Raw genomic sequence first — 15,356 nt, 5'->3', positions numbered from 1 at the left:
CAGCAGTCGCTGCTCCAGGGAGGAGGAGGAGAAGAGGCGGGGATGGGACCTTGGCGAAGCATCCCCATGACCCCAGCCCACACCCCTAGCCCCTGCTCTGATTCCTGCATCCTGCACACATACCCAGCCCCCCTAACACCCCATGTCCTGACTCCTGCACCCGCCCACATTCCCATTCCCACTTGCACCCCTTGCAACAAACAGGAGCTGCCCCAGGTAAGCGCTCCACACCCCAAGCTCCTGCCCCAACCCTGAGCCCCCTCCTTCACCCTAGCTCCTGGCCAGACCCACCACCCCAACATTTTTTAAGATTTTTTTTATAAATCGCTCTTATCCAAAGCACTTTACAATATTTTAGCTAACGAAACAAACAATATTTGGAAAGATCATTAAGTGGTCCGTCGAGACTCTCCATGATTTTCAAGTCATCTGTGGAAAAATAAATTAGACTACAAGAACAATCAAGGTACCTCACTTTATTTTCATTTATTTGCTATTACCTATAGGAGGAGGATGAAGAAAAAAAGAATGAAAAATGGGGGTGGGGGGAGATGAGAGAATGTTCTTTTTCTTGGCTGGGTCCCAAGGAGGGGCCCCAAAAATGAAGCTGAACACAAGGCTGGAGAGCCCCACATACTCTAAATCCACCACTGGCTGTCACATCACCTGGGCTGTGGATACTGTGTCAGCTGATCCCCACAGTCTCCAACCTACCTGGACAGTACAGCAGACATGGCCCTGCCCACTAACTCCTCTCCACTCCCTAGTCCACCCACCACTTGCTCCCCCCGGCTTTTCTGGCAGCCCTGTTGTCAGGTATTCAGTTTTAGACTGGAAACTCCAGTAGAAAACGGGACCTAAGGGCAGGTCTTCACTACCTGGAGGGTAGTGATCGATCTATCAGGGATCGATTTATCACGTCTCATCTAGACGCAATAAATTGATCCCTGAACATGCGCCCTGTCGACTCCGGAATTTAGGTTGACCCCCACCCCAGTGTAGACCAGGGCTAAGTATCCGGTTAGCAGTGCTGACTGGAAACTAAAAGTCCAGTTATAGGAGTAACCACTTTAGCCTCCGCTCCTCCCACTCCCAACACCCACCCCAAGGGGCTGGAAGAGAACCCGTCCTGCTGCTGCAGGAGGAGGGGCAGCTCAGTGCAGAGAGAGACAAAGAGAATGGGCTAGAACAGAGGTGGGCAAACTACGGCCTGTGGGCCACATCTGGCCAGCGGGACCCTCCTGCCCAGCCCCTGAGCGCCTGGCCTGGGAGGCTAGCCCCCGGCCCCAACCCTGCTGCTCCCCCACAGTCTCAGTGAACCGCACCGCTGGCACAACGCTCTAGGCGTCTGGGCAACTCAGTTGTAGAGCCATGGCCTGACCCGGTGCTCTGAGTGGCGCAGCTGTAGCACCGTCAGCCACTGGTGCTCCAAGCAGCATGGTAAGGGGGCAGGGGGAGTTGGATAGAGGGCAGGGGAGTTGGGATGGTCAGGGGGTAGGGGTGTGGATAGGGGTCGGGGCAGTCAGAGGGAGGGGAACAGAGGGGTTGGATGGGGCAGGGTCCGAGGGGGGCAGTCAGGAATGAGGGGGGGTTGGATGGGGTGGCAGGGGGCAGCCAGGGGTGGCGGGTCTGAGGGTGGTCAGGGGACAGGGAGAAGGGGTGGTTGGATGGGGTAGGAATTCTGGGGGGGCTGTCGGGGCAAAAAGCTGGGGGAGGTCGGATAAGAGGTGGGGGCTAGGCCACACCTGTTTGGGGAGACACAGCCTCCCCCAACTGGCCCTCCATACAATTTTGGAAACCCGATGTTACCCTCGGGCCAAAAACTTTGCCCGCCTCGGGCTAGAACCAGGTAGGTACCTGCTCTATGTGGGCAGGGGCGGAGGGGAATCCTGTTTACCCCCTCCCCAGCGCTGCTGCGCTTGCTGTTAACCCGTGGCCCCTCCCTTGCTCCAGGGACCAACCCTAGCTCCCTCCCCACCGTGCTTTTGCCCCCAGCCCCTTTTACAATCATTCCCTGGGGGGACCTGCAAATATGTTTGGGGCCGGGCCCACAAAAAGTTAATCCAGCCCTGTTGTCACAGCTTTGTTCACTTACTCATCAGCCAGGAGCAGGGGGCCAACCCCAGACAGAACAGCTCAGCAGCAGAGTCAGTGGCCTCCCCCATGGACACAGGCTCAATTTTCTCCTTGCAGCCCTGAGCAGAGTGTCTGTTCTGCTTGGCCAGGACTGCAGGCTTCTCCACACCATGCACTTGGGTGTTTTGGGCCTCTTGGCTGTGCAGAGAGTCCTGCAGCCCTCTTGTCAGTACTGCCCTATCCTTAATCCCAACCCTATCCCACTTAGTTTCCCACAAAAATAAAAAATTAAAAATTGGAAAAAACAAAAATTTATATTTGATGTGTAAAGCCTCCGCTCTATCCAGTAGAATGCGATTGTAAGATTTGTAACTTTTCAGTCATTGCTAGTATGATCATTAAGTTCTGTAACCTTTTGCAAACTGTAACTTTTAGTCATTGTTAGTATAGACTTTCAAATTTTGTAACTTTTGCAAGCTTTGTAACCACTTCAGTTACCACTTGTATAACCCCGGAGCTTTGCAACATCGCATCACGCCATAAGGGCACGTGAATATGGGTGTGTATGTGGGACTGGGTGGAGAGGAACTGCAAGGAGAAAAGAGCTCGGAGCCAGGTGTGTCTGATGTAATCTGCCCTGAGAAGGCAATCACGGGGTCCTGTAAAGAAAAGAAGAACCTGATACGCATGAAAAGAATGAGGTCTGGGAATGCTTCTCGGTGATGGGACACAGAAGGAAAACTCAGTGTACGTGACAGGAGCTGCCCAGTTCCAATAAAAGGAAGAAAGCATGCTCACAAGCTCTCTTCTTCTTGACCTCCTCACTGGCCTGGATCTGTGACTGCAGGCAGACACACCACATCTACTATACTGCAGCTTCGTGCCTTCCTCTGCTGTCTCCGGTAATTCTCCACCTGCATGAGTGTGTGGGTGCATGAGGGAATGAATGCACTGAACGTGTGTGTGCATGAATAAGCTCCATCCTTTTTCTATTTCATCCAATAGCAACCTTTAATAAAACCAATATAAATGTAACCCTGGGTTGGTTTCTAGTGAAACTGAAGTACCCACATTAATCATCAAAATTAAAAAAAAAAAAAAATAAGAACTGAAGTCCGCTAAGCATCCATATATTTTTTTCCCTAGCCTCACTCTTGGAAATGGCTGAATACCCCTTTTAGCTTTAAAAAAAAAAAAAAAAAAAAAACGCAACTCCATCTGAGGCCCACACCTGGCGTGGAAACACTTCAGCCCAGATAGTCAAAGTCTGGCAAAATTATAAGCAACTGAAACCAGGGCCCTATAATGAGAGGGGTGGGGAACTATAGTAAATCATGCGACTCCTCCGGCTGATAATAAACGACTTTCTAGCCGTTTCCGGGCACTTTTGTATTTTTCTCCTAGCTGGCTTTAAAATACCCCCCCTGTGTGTTGGCTCCTCAGTTAATCCGCTGGGAAATCTCCCACCTTCCCCGACTAGCACGGCTCTGTTTAGAAGTGTATTCTAACCAGTTTTAGGGAGTGCAACCAGGAAGAGCTCTTCAGCTCGGCCTTCCCTTTCCCCTCCAGCCAATCAGGGAGACCAGGGCACCTTGGCTCTGGGCTCGTTAGGCAAACTGGTGGGGCTGGTCTGGGTTTACTGGTTGGTCCTAAGGCAGCGCAGGGAGCTGGACTTGACGATTTACCCAGGTCCCCTCCCGCTGTACTGGGCGACGTGGATTATTAACTCACTCCCATGGCAGTGCCCTGCCGTTGCGGGGGGGGGGGGGATAGGTCCGGCTGTTCGTTGCACCTGCGGGGGGGGGGGGATCTGCCCCCCCGGGGCCCCACGGGAGTTTCGGGTCCCTGCATGGGGGCCTGTGGCTGTTGCTGAGCTAGACACCGCGCCACGACCTCTGTGAACTGGCCGCTGCCCCTCCCGCCCCGGGAGCCGCCGCTGGGCCGGGCCCGGCCCGTCCGCGCTTCCCCCGCGCCCGGCGGCTCGCCGCCTCCCTCAGCCTGCCGGGGCTCAAGGTCGCGGAAGGCGCCAGCCAGAGCCGGCCCCGGCACGTCAGCGCCGCCCGGCCCCGAGCCCGCAGCCAGCGCCGCCCATCGCTCCCTGGGCGCCGCCTCAGAGGCTTAAAGAGCGGCCCCCGCCGCCGCGCCGGCCAGCGTGAGCCCGCCGCGCTGCCCCTGCCCCGCCACCGTCTCCTCAGGTAAGGGCCGCGGCCGCCCTGCGCTGCGCGGGGCCGGGGCCGGGGGCGGGAAGCGGGCAGGCGGGAGCCTCGGGATCCGGCGCCGCTGCCTAGGCTGGAGCCGGCGGGGAGGGGCGCGTTGGAAACGGCGGGGGAGCGGGGTCCGCGCCCCCTGAGGGAGGGGCTCAGCCTGAGCAAGCCGCCCCCGTCGCGCTGAGGGCGGGGAGAGGCTGCGCGTCCCCCCTCTACGCCTCCCTCTTCCGACCAAGTTCTGCGCCCCCCGGGGACCCTGCGCTTGGGCTTGTCTTCGTCGGGGCTGTACCTCGCGCCGCGTTAGCGGCCGGCCTGACGGGCTGCCCTGGGCCGCGTGCAGAGCTTCGCGCCTTCGCCTCGGCCGGCGTCTGCCCGGCGCTTCTCCAGTGCCGCAGCCAGGGCTTTTCCGGCGGCAACGAGCCCCTTGGCGGATTGGGGCGGGGCTAAGCAGTGGCCCCGCCCCCGCCAGCAGGGGTTGGGCCCCGCCCCCTCAGGAGCCGCAAACCCTGGAGGGCAGCGGGGCTGGGGCTTGCACTCAGGTGTGGCAGGCGGCAGGCTCCGGCCCCAGGCTCACTATCCCCGCCCATGGCCCCCACGGCCTCCTCTGGGCCCCGGGTGTGCAGCAGGCGCCTACCAAGGGCTCTGACCATGGGGCTTCTGGTTCTGTCCCTGGGCTCTGTCTGTGGGGCTCCGGGCTCCAACTCTGGGCTTCGACTGCATGGTAGCAGGCTGCAGCCACGTGGCTTTGGGCTCTGGCAATGGGATCCAGCCCCAGCCTCCCATCGCCCTCCGGCCCCAGGTTTCAGCCACAGGCCCCGACTTTCATTTTTCTGGGAGGGGGGATGCTCCTCCACCTCGAGGCTTGGCCCCCACTCTGTCCCTTCCCTTAAGGGCCCACCTTTGCTCCACTTCTTCCTGTCCCCACTCCGCCCTGCCAAACAGCTGATCAGCGAGTGGCTGGTGGGTGCTGAGCACACGCTATTTTTTTTTCCATGGGTGCTCCAGTCCCGAAGCACCCACGGAGTTGGCATCTATGGTTTCGGCTGCATGTTCCATTCCCCAGCTGTGTGATGGCGGGCACCAGGCTCCAGCCATTGGGCTTCAGGCTCTGGCTCCCAGTTGAGTGATGGCGGGAGCCAGCCCCAGGCTAACCTCTCATGCTCCCATTGCTCCAGCCCCCATGTCTGACTGTGCAGCTATAGGGCTCCGTTCCCGGTCTCTCCCCCATCACTCCTGGCCCTGCTGTCTCCCCCAGTCCCCCATCCACCTCCCCAGGCACCTACTGCTTCCCTCATCCATCACCCCTGACCCCCAGCTGCCTCCCTACCCACCTCCCCCTCCAGGGCTTAATTTGTCCCCCAGCTTGCCAGGGCTGTGTATGTCTGTTGTGAAAAATTATATATGTATGTTTGTTGATATAACTTTTCACAGCCTCCTAGCTAGCTAGCAAGTCTGCTGCTGTGCAAAGTGATATTAACAAACATACAAATACCATTTTTTACAGAAACAGATTTACTGGCTAGCAAGTCTAAAAAGAAAAAAGGAAAAAGCAACCAAAAAAAGCAAAAGAAACAACAACAACAAAAGATAAGAACATGCAAAGCACCTTATTACTCCTCATATACCTGACAAGATTCTAAATTAACGGTATCAACTCAAAAAAGGAACCTGAGTGTTACTGTGGACACTCAGTGAAGACATTGGCTCAATGTGTAGCTGCACTTTTAAAAAAGCAATCTAACTGTTAGGCTGCATAGGGAATGGATGGAGAATTCATAGAGTCCAAAGCCAGAAAACAGGGCCATAACCAGGGCCGGGCAAGCAGGGCAGCCACTCAGGATGCAAAGCCAAATGGGGCAGAAAAATTATGAAAAAACGGTAGGGAGAGCAAATATGCTTGCTTGCCCCAGGGGGTAAAATGCCTAGTTACAGCTCTGCCAGAAGGGACCATTATGATCATCTAGTCCAGGGATTCTCAAACTGGGGGGCAGGACCCCTCGGGGTCACAAGGTTATTACATGGGGGGTCGCAAGCTGTCAACCTCCACTCCAAACCCCGCTTTGCCTCCAGCATTTATAATGTGTTAAATATATAAAAAGTGTTTTTAATGTATAAGGGGGGGAGGGGTTGCACTCAGAGGCACCACTGTCCAGGGCACTGTGTCAGGGGCCGCATTCTGTGGCTCAGCCCTGCTCTATCTGGGGCACTGGGTCGGGGGCTGCATCACGCAGCTCCCACAAGCTGCAGCATAGTCCCGTTCCAGCTCCTACGCGCTCCAATGGGAGCTTCAGAGACGATGCCTGAGGATGGGGCAGCATGCACAGCTGCCTGGCTGCACCTCCCCGTAGGAGCCAGAGAAGGGACATGCCACTGCTTCTGGGAGCCGCTTGAGGTAAGCGCCGCTAAGAGCCTGCACCCCATAGCCTCTCCCCTCGTCCCAATCCCCTGCCCCAGCCCTGATCCCCCTCCCTCTCTCCAAACCCCTCAATCCCAGCCCGGAGCACCCTCCTGCACCCCAAACCTCTCATCCCCAGCCCCACCCCAGAGTCCGCACCCCCTCCTGCATGCCAGTCCCAATTTTGTGAGAATTCATGGTCCACTATACAATTTCTATTACCCGATGTGGCCCTCGGGACAAAAAGTTTGCCTATCCCTGTACTGTAGTGATGAGTACTACAGGAAAGCCCATGAGAAAATTAATAATTCTGTCTTCAGAGTAGGGCCACACTCTGAATGAGAATAAAACAAAATATTGAATAGCTCCTCATTCAGTGAGCACTGTTCATTCTGGGCAATGAAGAGGCAGGGGTCACTGCGGAGAAAAAATGTATATGATCATGTAATTAAAGACTGTGTCATAATGCATATGCCCCAGGAAGCTGAATTGAGGTTCAACAGGCAACCATAATTCTGGTATTTCTAATTTTTAAGTGTTGACGTTCCAACTTTAATAATCTTTTAATTTAGGGAGTTTTTTGTGTGTAATATCTTAAATTTTTCAAAAAAGCAAATTGAAAAAACTTGTGGCCTATCTATCATGTGGTTTCCTATTAACACTTCCATGGTACATCAGCAGGGTTGGAACCTTTAGATCCACTTCACAGACCTCTGCCACTTGAGCTAATGGAGTCACTATTAGCAGTAATAAGTTGTCATCCTCTCTAGGTGGACCAGCACAGAGCAGGGTGGGACACTTTGCCACTGTGTTTCACAGGTTTTGCTGACAACAGAGGAATGGCGAGACTCAGAAATCTAGGGTTCCATTTCAGATGTTGGAGAGGAGTGTGCTGTAGCGGGAACAGACACTTCTGCAGCATCCCCAGCAATTTGTCCATGTCCTTCCACTGGCTTTGTTCCAGACCCAGTCTCCATTCTTCAGGCTTCTCATCCCAGGCCCAGCCTGTCACAATTCACCACATCACAGTTCTTGAATTAACTGCACCCTTGACCCCCTCATGGTGTCCATGAGGGTGCCCCACTTAGGTCTGAGGCCACTAGCCATCACCTCTCTTTGGGTGGGATGCCTTAATGCTTTCCCTCTAGCCCATGGTCTTAAGCTTCCAATTCTTTCAATTCACTGTAATCACCAGAGCAGGTCTGAGTTCAGTTCAGCACCTGCAGTTGTGCTCTCTGAGGCAATGATAGGGGTAGCCAGTGATCAGCCAGCTCTCATTAAACCAAAGTACAATTTATTTAGAAAAAAATTATTACAAAGAAAACACATCTTAAAACAATGACCAGTCACCCATCTTTCATGTGGAGACTCTGATAGGTTCTAAAATACTTCAGGCCCTCTCACAGGGACTAATTCTGTTGGACACAGTCTCGTGCCTGTCAGTTTCCAGATGACGTCTGTGTACCAGCCTCTCCTTAGGTTAGAGCCATCCCTTAAAACAGTCCTTTGTATTTAGGCCTCTAGAACCCGGTTGAATCAGGATATGAACTTCACCCTGGGGTGGTGCTGTGAAACTTCAAAAGGTACTTTACTTGCATTGTTGCAGTATTGGGGATTTGCATTGCATTCAGGATCTGCTGTTGTCTTTAGTTCCTGCAGGAAGCGCCCCTTATCTGACCTGTTTGGCCCTGAATACAATCATGAGCCTGCCCATAAAGAGACATATATTATAAAGTTAACACAATAATCTTTGTATATTGCCTGTTTACATAGAATTGCATCTGTCACACACCACTTCCAGTTCCTTTGTTCAATCTGGTAGCCGCGTTAGTCTGTATCAGCAAAAACAATGAGGAGTACTAGTCGCACTTTAGAGACTAACAAATTTATTTGGGCATAAGCTTTCGTGGGCTAAAACCGACTTCATCAGATGCATGGAGTGGATGAATGCATCTGATGAAGTGGGCTTTAGCCCACGAAAGCTTATGCCCAAATAAATTTGTTAGTCTCTAAGGTGCCACTAGTACTCATTGTTTTTGTTCAATCTGTGTTTCACCTGCACTCCCAGCCTCTTAGCCCAACCAGTTCCCTCCCTCCTGGCTCCTTTCTACCCAGTCCCTGATCGGTCTTCCCTTCCCACATGCTGACTTCCATTTCTCTGCCACTGTTTCTCCTTCCTTCCCAGGCTCTTCATCCAGTCTCAGTCAGTCTACTCCTCCTCCCTGCCAGATCCTTGTCCCAGTTTTCTCCCTGTGCACCACTCCTTGTCAGATCTGGCCCTCTCCTCTCCACTGATTGCTAGTGCTATATTCTTTGCCCAGCTAGTTGCAGACTCCCCACTTCCTCATTCAATCTCCATCTCCTTCCTGTCCCCCTAACCAGTCATTTCCCTCCCTGGCTGCCAGTCCCAATCTCTTTTCCTAGCCTGTCCCACCTGTCTGGCCCTTTGTCTCAAACTACTCTTTCTTCCCTCCCCACAGTCTAGTTCTTGTCCCTGCTGCATTTGAGTCAGATACATTCCATGCTGCCTGGACCCAGGGCTGAAGGGGTGAAGCCAATCTTCCTCTGCAGCCGCAGTTCCTAGTTGCTGCAGAGCAGGGTGGGACCGGCTTTGGAACTGAGAGCAAGAGAACTGTCACTCTTGTGCTCTCAATGCCCCTGCTGGGCTCAGGCACCTTGGAGGAAGAAGGTGACTGACATTTCAGATAGCACTAAGTCAAAATGGCTTGATTTCCCTATAGTCTTCACATATGGAAATGAGGCTAATCTCCAGTAAAGATGACTGTCCTCTCCCTTTGCTTTTAATTGGGCTCAACAGTGTTCTCAGGGAAGGTGGCTACCTGGAACTCTATGGTTAAAGTATGGGAACAGAAAGGGAAATTGAGAGGAAAAGGAGGGAAAACACAGCGGTCAAGTGAGACCTATGGGAGACTACAGAAGCAGAATGAAAGTGGGACCAGTGTGGGGATTAGCCACCGGGCCAACAGGGCCTGTACCCAGGGGCCCTGGCCAATTGAGTGGGGGTGATGACTGCAGCAGAAGGGGTGGAGAGGGCCCCCCACTTGCTCTGGCCCAGGCCCCTCAAAAGCTTAATCCACCTATGAGTGGGACAGGAAACTGGATGTGATAGGGAGGAAAACAGAGCAGTGATAAGGAAGGTGTATGGAGAGAGTGGCTGGCTACGATAAAAGGAGTTTTCCATAGTGGAAGGCTCGCACTGAGTGCGTTTTTAATGTTAAATTTTGAACCTGGAATAATCGCACACAAATTGGGGGCAGACAATTTAAAGGTTTAAAAACTCAGGAGGCAAACAAAGAAAAATATTTTTTTTAAAATCTTGATTATTTTTTTTAATAATTAGAGGTGCCAATTCTGATCACAATTACTAATGATGGACGATCACTCGTTACCGAGTATAATCATCTTCCATGGGAGTTATGGGTCCTCAGGTGGCTAATAAGGCCAATCCTTGAACCACAAGTTCTATTACTTCCATTGTTCACCCATGTTATGGTACCCTTCTTTCAGCTGAGAGAGCAGGACCTGTTTTGGGAGGCAATAGTCCGGCATCCAGACAACGTGACCAGTCCAGTGGAATTGCTGATGGATGATCATTGTCGTAATACTGGTCTTTGCCTCTTCCAGAACACTAATATTTGTGCACCCTGTCTTCCCATTTGATCTTCAGAATCTTACGAAGGCAGCATTGATGGTGCCTCTCACGGACTTTCAAGTGGTTCTATAGGTTGTCTAAGTTATGGACCCATACAACAGTGTTGGGAGAACAATGGCTTGATAAACAAGAAGCTTGGTGTCTGTTCAAATGTCAGGTTTCAGAGTAGCAGCTGTGTTAGTCTGTATTCGCAAAAGAAAAGGAGTACTTGTGGCACCTTAGAGACTAAGCTTATGCTCAAATAAATTTGTTAGTCTCTAAGGTACCACAAGTACTCCTTTTCTTTTTGTTCAAATGTCGTGATCTTCAAAAACCCTGTGCCATAAACGAGAAAAAGCTACACTGGCACAGCTCAGGCGATGCTGGATTTCTGCATCAATATCTGTCTTGGATGAAAGATGACTTCCAAGGTAGAGGAAGGTTTCAGAGTAGCAGCCATGTTAGTCTGTATTCGCAAAAAGAAAAGGAGTACTTGTGGCATCTTAGAGACTAACAAAGGTAGAGGAAATGATCGACATTCTCCGGTGCCACTCCATTGATTTTTATAGATGGGGCATGTAATACCTCATTTGGAGAGGGCTGATGGAACACTTTAATCTTCTTGATATTAAGAGTGCCAATGCTTACGCATGTCTTGGTTTCAAACACATTCAAGATAGTTTGAAGATCTTTCTCAAAGTGGGCAAAGATTGTGTTGTCATCAGCATACAGAAGTTCCACAATGATGTTGTGGAAATCTTACTCTTGGCTTTCAGCCTGCTAACAGATCTATCCATTCTGTAAATGATTTCAATACCAGCTGTAAACTTCCCAGCAATTAAGGAATGAGGGCAATAAAAACCACAAACATGGTTGGAGCGATTATATAGCCCTGTTTGACTCCTGTTTGTACTTTGAAAGGTTCTCTCTGGGAGCCAGTGCTGCTCAAAACAGTTGCTTTCATGTTATCATTAATTGTAGGACATTGATGTATTTATCAGGACATCTAATCATAGAAAGTACAGTCCAGAGGGCCCGGCGATTCACTGGATGAAAGGCTTTAGTTAGATCAATAAAAGCCATGTACAGTGGTTGGTTTTGCTCCTGACACTCTTTTTGCAGCTGCTGTGCGGTGAAGATCATATCCACAGTTCCACAACATGATCGGAAATCACTCTGACTCCAGTAAAATTTCTTCTGGCAGGGGGAGAAGGTGGATTGCAAGGATCCGCACCTGCAATGGCTAGGAGGGAGATACCACGATAGTTTCCACAATGCACTTTATCCCCTTTCTTGAAGAGGGTGACAATCAGGGCATCCCTCATTTCACTGAGTATCTCCTCCTTTATCCAGATTTTAAGGATAAGCAGGTAAAGCTACCAAATTAGCTCTGGTCCACTGTTTTTAAAGATTTCAGCGGGATCCCATCTAGAGCAGCTGCCTTGTTGTTCTTCATCTGTTTGGTGGCAATGTGTACCTCATACAAATTGGGAGGATCTCTGAGCTCATCCCTAAATGGTTGTTGAGGGATTTGCTCAAGAACTTCATCTGGAACCATAGAATTACAGTTAAGGAGATCTTCAAAATGTTCTTTCCAGCAAGAATTGATGGCTTTGTTGTCCTTCAGAAGTGTGGTTCCGTCCTTAGAGCGAAGAGGATTTGTACCATGACAAATTGGCCCCTAAACAGCCTTGGTGGCATTAAAGAAACCACATGTGGATGTCCATGAGATGTTGGCATTCTTATGCTTTCCCAGTCCACCATTTGTTCTTGAGTTCTCTGGTTTTACGGTGGCATCGGATTCTCGCTTTATATTACTATTTATGTCATTCTGCCAAGCACGAAATGCCATTCTTTTCTCATTTATGAGTTGCTCAATTTCAGCATCATTCTCATCAAACCAGTCCTGATATTTTCTGGTTTGGTAGCCTATAGTTTCCTCACAGGCATTGGTGTTTACTACTTTCAACTGGCTCCAATGTTCCCCAGTTTCTTCCGGAAACTCTGATGGAAGCTATTCTTCTAAGACTGCTTGGTCATACTTAATAGGGTCCTTCAAATCTTGAACCTTCAACTTGCACCTGACCTGCTTCTTTTGCAGCCTCCGTTTGGGAGCGATCTTAATTTCATTGTGGATCGAATAAGGTGATGATCAGTCCAACAGTCATCAGCACTTGTCATTGCTCTTGTGAGAAGTAGGTCACTACGATCTCTGGCACGAGCTATGATGTAGTCGAGGAGATGTCAGTGCTTTGACCGTGGGTGTCTTGGACTTTTCCTTTTGTCGGAAAAGAGTGTTTGTAATAATAAGTTCATGTTCAGCACACTTGGTCAGGAGCAGAATTCCATTTGAATTGCTTTTGCCAACTCTTTTTCCCGATTGTTCCTTTCCACAGGTTTCAGACTCATCCAACACGTGCATTGAAATCCCCCAAAAGGATGATCTTATTTTCTGTAGGGGTTTCTGATAAAATGGTTTCCAACCACGAATAAAAGTCTTCCTTTACAGTCTCATCGGCATCCAGTGTTGGTGCATAGGCTCTCACAATAGTTTCCTATTGATTTTTGGTGAGCCTCAATCAGAGTGTCCTAAACCGTTCATTGATGCCAACTGGTACCTTAGAGAGGCACCTTATGAGCTTGTTCTTTATAGCAAAGCACACTCCATTCAACCGGGGTTCATCTATAGATTTTCCCTTCCAGAAGTAGGTGTATCCTCCTTTGTCCTTCATCAGCTCTTCTAGTTTCGGACAAAGTAGCAATATCGATGTTAAACTGCCTCAATTCACGAGCAATAATGGCTGTACGTCACTCTGGTCGGTCGCTGTATGAGTTGTCCATCTGGGTACATATGTTCCAAGTTCCAAAGTTTAAAAGTTTCTTACACTTAACCACTGAGGTGGTGATCCTGCTGGATGCGGCTATCCAGCCAGGAAAAACAGAGGCAAGACTATTTTAGGGTGCTTTTTCTAACCCCCTCCCCATGTGGGGTGAGCATAGTGATCCTAAAAAGGACTGCTCAGTCGTGGGTGCAGCTGCTGAGATGCTCAATCTGCCTCAATCCTTGAGCAAGACTACTATATCACACACACACCGCCTGTGTGTCAGTCTGTGACTAGGAACTTCCAGATTTTTCTGTCCTGTTCCCATCGCCACTCACCGATTGCCACCGGACTTTTGACTTGTGCACTGTCATTTTCCCAAAAACTGGAAGATGCCTGTGCGGGACTTCTTTTAAAGTGGGGAGAATGGTGCACAACAGTCACCACGCTATCCTTGACAGATAGAGAATCACCACCTTGTAGTGTTGGAGAGACTTGCATGTCTCAATGACCCCTAGAGCAATGCTGCCTGGGGTCATGTAATCCCTTAGGGTCAGCCTAAGGCAGAACGGTCAAGGGCGAGGTTCCGGACAAAGTGTGATCCAAGAAGTCCCTAATGGCAGAGCAGATGGAGGATAATTGCACAATGGAGGTGAAACTGTTGTGTAATGTTACAGCTGTGAAGGTGGATGAAGGCTGCAGCAGATAGAGGATCTCCAATCATCATGGTGTCAACGAATTGGTTTCAATTGCTAATATATAATATCATATTAAAGTTTGCATTTATGTAGCACTTCATATTTTCAAAGTACTGCACAAACTCTAAAGCACTAATCCTGCAGTTGGATCTGCATGCATAGATTTTTGTGCCTGTGCTGATCCCCTAACTTGGGAAGTATTCACTAACAGGAGGACAGCAGTATTGTCAACTTGTGTGATATTTTTTGTTTTGTTGTTAAAGTTCCAGCTCCTTAAGTCATATGATTAAATGAGAATCTCAGCTTTCATGACAGGGGAGGAGGAAGTAAATTTCTAGCCCTAATGGTCATGGAGAAAAATTTGAGACTGTGAACTCTACAGGTATAAAAAGTACCACAATTTATTATTTTTTAAAATGTTGATTTGGACTGTGACTCATGATCTTTGAATGCATGGGGTTGGCACTACTGTGAAAGTTGTAATCTGAGTGACATGCAGGAATGGAGTTAAGAGACTGGTCTCTATTTCCTGTCCCCGGTTAACTGACATGGGTCAGGATTAACACCCTGTCACACCCCTGTGACTCTGTTTATTGTGGCGATAATCACACTGTAATGAGGCGGTGTTGTTCCCCACCATCCCTCCGGAAACCAGAGTGGGCGGAGCCAGGGAGCTGCTAGGGCCCCGGGCTAGGAAGCAGTGGAATGGGAGGGTCTGCGTCCCCGCTGCCACCCAACTTGCGGATGGCAGTCTCCCCCTCTCCCAGCCCCTTCAGAGCCAAGGGACTAGGCTTACTATTATATTCTGTTGCTCAGCCCCTGCCTGAGGGCCTGAGCGCCTGACTCACAATTGCCCCGCCCTGACCCAAGGCCAGGGCTTACTGTGCTTATTTCTACCTTCACAAAGGCCGCAGAGGAAGACTCCTGCAGCCGGACTAATTCCCCGCAAGACCTCTTTGGTGCGGCGGGGAACCATACCGCCTCACTAGAGAGAGACAAGCCCCAGCTAACCTCTCTACACATACACAGATAGCTATTAAAGGGAACACTGTATGTGTATTTAGTGTGTAGGGAGTGTTGCATAGGCAAGTGAAATTCTAGCAGGGTTCTGGTCATAACATCGTCTTAGTTAAAGTTGCAATCAGACTAGTATTTTCAGTTCTCTCTCCTCCAGGGTGGATTTGATTTAAATCAAATTGATTTAAATTATGATTTACATCACTAATCAGGAAGACTCAATTTAATCATGGATTTCTACACAAAAGTGCATTCTTGTTGGTTATTATAACCTTAATACACATTCTTCACAACTCAGAGATAAATGTAGGTTTCATTTTGAAAACTTTTCAGATTAGTTTCACAGCTATATCAGAAAATGAATGCTTGTTTGGTTATTTCATTTACCAAAGGTAACTGAAGCAGATAGTTCACCGCCCAATCACTGCATAAATATCTTCAATTCAACAGGTTAATCATTAATATCGGGAGGATTTTCTTGCCATGCTG

General features: G+C 49.9%; 1 protein-coding gene across 2 annotated transcripts in view; it reads left to right on the top strand.

The window, feature by feature from the left end:
* Nucleotides 1–4,089: 4,089 nt before the first annotated feature.
* Nucleotides 4,090–15,356, top strand: part of TMEM171 (transmembrane protein 171) — a 69,547-nt gene continuing 58,280 nt past the window's right edge. The window contains exon 1 of one of the 2 annotated variants that reach the window (XM_038403271.2): nt 4,090–4,271. The gene's annotated coding sequence lies outside the window, so the exon portion shown is untranslated. The remainder of the gene's footprint in view (nt 4,272–15,356) is intronic. The other variant, XM_038403272.2, reaches the window with a different exon arrangement.

Source organism: Dermochelys coriacea, chromosome 5 (genome assembly GCF_009764565.3).
Source record: "Dermochelys coriacea isolate rDerCor1 chromosome 5, rDerCor1.pri.v4, whole genome shotgun sequence".
NCBI classification, from domain to species: Eukaryota; Metazoa; Chordata; order Testudines; family Dermochelyidae; genus Dermochelys; species Dermochelys coriacea.
Note: the sequence above shows the minus strand (reverse complement) of the source record. Positions and strands in the feature narration are given on the sequence as shown.